This window comes from Etheostoma spectabile, chromosome 22 (genome assembly GCF_008692095.1).
Source record: "Etheostoma spectabile isolate EspeVRDwgs_2016 chromosome 22, UIUC_Espe_1.0, whole genome shotgun sequence".
NCBI classification, from domain to species: Eukaryota; Metazoa; Chordata; class Actinopteri; order Perciformes; family Percidae; genus Etheostoma; species Etheostoma spectabile.
The window spans coordinates 12,294,944-12,300,749 of NC_045754.1; positions in this window are offsets into that span (position 1 = coordinate 12,294,944).

Sequence of the window (5,806 nt, forward strand, 5' to 3'; positions counted from 1 at the left end):
CCCCCCCCCCCCCCCCTTTGTTAGCTTACAAATGAACATGTTATAACTTGTTTGATCAATAAACTCTAGGCAAGAAAGCAAATAAGCATATTTCTCAAGCATTTTCCTTTTATTCCTTATTGTGTATGACTAATGTGTGCTAATGCATTTGAAACTTCTTTAATCATTTGTGCTTATTCTTTTTCGCACTTTAAACTATCCCTTCTAACCCTTGTGTTTTCCTCGTTTTCAGAGTTTTTTAGATCAGAAGTATGGGTTTCTTTCAACCAAATTGCCCAAAAATAACAATGATGCACCTCTGCGGGTCAAGTTAATGATTCATTTCATTGATGTTTGGTGTTTTATACAATTTTTTATAGCATTTGAAAAAAATGTTTAAATGGTTTCAAAACCAAAAACTAAACTTTGACATAAGCCCATTTGTGATTCAGTCAACATGCTCTGATCTTAACTATTAGTCCAAATAATGTTTATTCAACGTGATTTTTAGTTTTTAAAGCGCTGAAAAAAAGCAACAAAAATGTTTCATAAAGCGTCAAAAGCATAGAAAAACCCCTCGACAAAAACGTTGCAAAAAAGTGTAAAACACCGTCCTATCTTTTCTGTTGCCGAAGGGTCAATTTCTCATATTAATCCCCTTTTGTCTCTCACACCTTCCCTTTCTTTCATGTTCTGCTTTTTATTCACCACAAAATCCACTCCCACAGCTGCTGCCTGTTAGTCCTGTGAAACTTGTTAATTAAATCTGCAGATTGAAAAACCCCCGGGGAACAATGTTGAATCGATGAGCATAAATAGATGACTTTCATTCAACACAGTTCTTCCCATATTGTTAGCCCAGTCCTTGGCCCAATTGAGAGAAGTGAGTGTATACACTCGAACAATTACAAAGAGGCCAGTGCAAGAGCACTGTCAATCAATCACTAAATGCTTACAATCTCCCTCTCCCACAGGGACAGCAAGTAAATTGTTTCACTACCGTAGAATGCCTCTCTTTTTTGTTATTTCTGTGCTTAAAATGTTCTTTTCAAATACGTAATCCCATTTCCCTGCAACTCTCCTCTTTTGATGTTGATATGTCAGCTAAATCAGGAAAGAGAGTGCTTCTAATGGAGACCTACTACCTAACGTTGTAGCGGAGGAGGTTAACTCTAACCAGCGGCTGTCATTCCCAAAGTCCCACGTTACTGGTGATTCACAAGGAACAGAAGAGAGGTTACATGCAAATTAGGTTAAAAGTGCCTAACCATGTACAAATGAAGACAAATATTTATTCATTAAGTGTGCCATGATCACACATGCATTAACAAAGTGCACTCGGTAGGCAGAGGGGTCCCTGGCCTTTCTTCAGCTGCAGGCGGTATCCTAGTCCACCCAGCTGTTCTTTTACCCTGCAGCTAGCTACGTGTCTGACCTCCAAATCTCCAGCAACAACAACCCGACCCAGCTGGCTCAAACATCAGCATCACCCACAACAACACTGAAACGCAAAGTCACATAGAAAACATGGCCGTGAATCATCACAAACACAACAATCTCTCTGAAAATAGCTAAAATAGTCCCATAGTGCCCGAAAAGATGTCATCAGGTACTAGGGTTGGGTACCAAATCCTGGTGCTAATACGGCACCGGTGCCTTAACAATCGGTATCTACAGGGGCGTAGCACAAAATTCAGGGCCCTGTAGAAAGGCATTCTCTATGGGCTCCTCCCCGCATCCACAGCTGTTCATTCTTGCATCTTTTTGGGCCCTCCTCACATGAGGGCCCTGGGTACTCCGTCCCCTTTTTCCCCACAGGCCGACGCCCTTGGGTATCTATCGGACCGAATAGTAACGTGGATTTCAGTGCCTGATTTCGGTGCTACTGAAATACCAGCGCTGCCCTCTGATACTTTGAAATGGACGTTAGAGGCCACTGAAGCATCGCTACATGTGACGCTAGTTAACATAATACACTTGGCAGCAGGTAACGTTAGCCTACCGTTAGCTAGCAGTTGGATTTAACACGGTTAAAATGCTGACAGCAAACATTAAACAATTAAACATTAAACATTAAACAGTCTGCAGCTGCCGCTGTCGGAAAAACAACACAGACAGACAGACAGACAGACAGACAGACAGCCTTGCCAGCCTCATGGTGCATTCAAAGTAATTTAAATTACCATTTTTCCATCTAGTGGTTGTTTTTGTTATTACATTTTTAATAAATCATTTAATTTTGACCATATGGCCTTAGCAATAAACAAGTCGTTAAATGTCGCTGACTGTAGTTTTGTGCATCTTTTTTAAATATATAGGCCTACATATTTTTTTTTAAATCTTTGTCTTTTTTTTTAAATCTGAAGTATGGGTTCAGGCACCATTTTAAAAGTATTATAAAGTATTAGAAGTATTCTATATTTTAGCACAGGTTTTGGAAAAAAACCAAATTATACCCAAACCTATCAGTGACCCACCACAAGTTCTACACATTCATAGCTGAACTAGTTGTAGTTATAATATAGTTTCGCAATAATAGACTTATTTTAAGCCTAAAGGGCCATCCGTACCTAGAACAATAACTATAACTATAATTTTCATTTCATTTCATTTGTTGTATTAAAAATCGTTGTAACTCAAGTGGATGGCGGAGTCACACAACTATAACAATCACAGTTGGCAACAATATTGTTGATATCACTGAGAGTGATTTAATGAGCGATAAAGACTCTGACAGGCAATAAAAAAACATCCAGATTTACAGGACGACACATTCAACGCGCCTGTTTTTGCAGTTGCCAAAAGCATGGCTGTACACTCTTACTCTTGTTACACAACAAGACTAGATTAGGATGTTAGCATGCTAACATTTGCTAAAATTAGCACTATTGCAGCTGTGGCTGATGGAATGGGTTTGGAGCAATCGTTTTGCACACCCTGCACAAAATAATACAGCTTACCTTTCCTATTTTTGTAAAAATTTGTTAGTTTCTTTTACATACTTTTCAATGTGACATTTCTGATATATATGTATGTATGCTCTTGACTGTGGAAGTACTTTGCTTTGTTGTTTATTTCTTTGTGTTTTATTGTATGCACTAAACAAACAAAGGCAAATTCCTTGCTAGTGAAAACTTACTTTGGCAATAAATTTGATTCAGATTTTGCAGGAATTTGGTCATGAATTAAAGAATTTGACAACTTAAACTTTGACCTGTTGATAGTGCTACAGGAAAAGTTAGGGCATCACCCAAGACAGCAGTATTCATCCTCAGGGGACCATGAACGTCTGTACCAAACTTTGTATTGTGATATTTCAGTCTGGGCCAACGTGGTGGGCCAACCAACTATTAGACCTCTAGAGCCACATTGATAGCACGGCTATAACATACATTATAATGTAATACTAACAATGCAAAGAATAGAAACACATACAGTCCATGATGCAGAAGATACATTAGAGTACTCATTATAATTTTGTGCATTAAATATCTACACCTTATGTCTTATTTGGTGGTCCTTTCCTTTTTATTTCCTAAAATAAAAAGCTCAAAAAGATAATCTCTAAAATAAAAACAACAAATTGTGGTAGAAGTGGATTCTGTTACCTTTAGACATAACCTGGAAAGAGAAACAACTCACAAAGGTAACCTTTGCAAATGAACATGTTATAACTTGTTTGATCCTTAAACTCTAGGCATTAAAAATGTGTAGAGTGTATGTGAAAATGTAGCAATGCAGATACCCCTTTGGATTAAAAAATGCAAATGCAGGCTCCCTTGTGGACTTGTGGTGCTGAAGAGACAAAAGATGCTGTGACAGCAATGAAAGCTAAGGCCACCAGTATCCAGGAGGCATGTGGCCTGAGGGACCAACGGGCTGAAATAATAACATTCTGCTCTCATTTCAGCTCCTGTACTTTGAGCTATTATTATCACCATTTTCTGATTTCTTTTTCTTTGTGGTAATATTTGTGCATTTCTTTGTGCACTTTCAATCCAATTGGTCAGATTTTTTTCTGCAACTGGATCAATGAGCGACACACAGGTACATTGTATTCTAAAACCTCAAATAACCCCAAAACCATTAATCATTAAACTAACTGCAATATAAATGTTACTTAAATAACCACCTTGCCCATTACAGTAAATTGTAAAGTATCACAAACATAGCCTCAGCATTGTAATGATACTTAGCAGGTGGAATATTTTGCTAATTGGACATAAGTAGACTACATTCCCATCTTATGCATTGCAAATGACTTTGGATGGATGGATGGGTGGATGGATGGATGGATGGATGGATGGATGGATGATGGATGTGCTTGAAAAACCAATATCCCCGTTTACATCTATACATTCTCATCTGCGCAGCTGATCATACTGCTGCAGTCATTACTCAGCTAAATGTCCCACGTAAGGGTGAGTAACTGAGGCAAGCTCAATACTTGTGGTGTAAAGAAGTGAACAGCAGCAGAGATTTGTGTCTACGCATGGCTTCCTGACAGTCTTTTCATCAACATCAAAACATTGGACTAACGCCAGAGTTTCAATGACAGTTTTGGCTCCATCATTCACAGAAACCCACCCTCCCTTCAGCCTGGAGCAATGAGGCAAGGGATTCTACTAACCCATTGTACACACCCAACAGAGCAAGGAAGGTTTAGGGCGATAAAGGGCAGATATATTATAGGTCTTACAGGCTGAATGCATAGCATCCAGACCCACCAGGACACCCGTCTCTTGATTCCAACAAGAAACAAGGAAATTGCCCTCAAACTCAATGATTGTCAGTGTATCAATCACAGTGGTAGCACCAATCACACTCTTGGTTTACGAGCCAAAAACCCAGAACATCTTGAGGAATGCCTCAAAGACCCCTCCATTCAAAAATGTGTTTTTTTCTAGTGCTACTATTTTGTTTCATTGACTGTATGCAGATTGAAGGTTTTCCAGCTGTTGACAGGCTAAAGGTTTCTCCGTACTGTCATGAAATCTCTGCTGGCGATGTGCATGATTTGTGACATCACAAAAAGTGGCAGCATAACCATGGTCCAAAAACTGATTTTTTTTCAGAGAAGTTGGAGACAGGCTGTGTCAAGTGGTTAATCTTTTGAAAAGTGCATGACAGATTGACAACCCAGAGCTGAGAGATTACCATGGTGAGACAGAAAAGATGGATTTTATTTGGAAGTTAAATTTGAAGCCTGCAAACTATTTATCCTCAGGCAACAAAATTAAGCAAACCCTCATAAGAAATCCTTTTCCATAGAAGATATTTCCTAGGTGACTTTAATATTGCTAGCTCGCCGCTAGCAGCCATTCTTAGATAGCAGATTGAATCGGATAGTGTGTTAACAGTGTTCACATATTAAGAAGGTGGTCAGCTACAATTTAAAACGTGTTGTGTATGGTGAACCCCAACAAACACAGTTAGAGTTCTTCATGTCAGTCTAATAATGTCTTTATTTGTAATTGTCACAAACCTGCCGCGAGGAGGGGAGTGTTCCTTCTTTTTTTTTTTAAACTAATAGGCGGTCTACCAGCAGTTAAAATCTTCCCACTGACGAAATAGGACACAGCTTGGTCTAAATGTAATTCTTTATTCTATACTAAAAAGGTTAAAACGAACAACAAGTATAAAAGAGACAGCAAGGAAGGGTTAAAATTCATGTACTATACTAAGAGTCATGTCCTTATCGTTTATGGTTCAATGTTCGTTTCAGTCCAAGGCAGCAATGATGCAAACGGTAGCCACGTTTCACTCCCGGAAGCCGGGGTCCTTCTTCGTCTGGTCGGCGTAGCGTCTTCGTTGCTCCGTAGCTGGC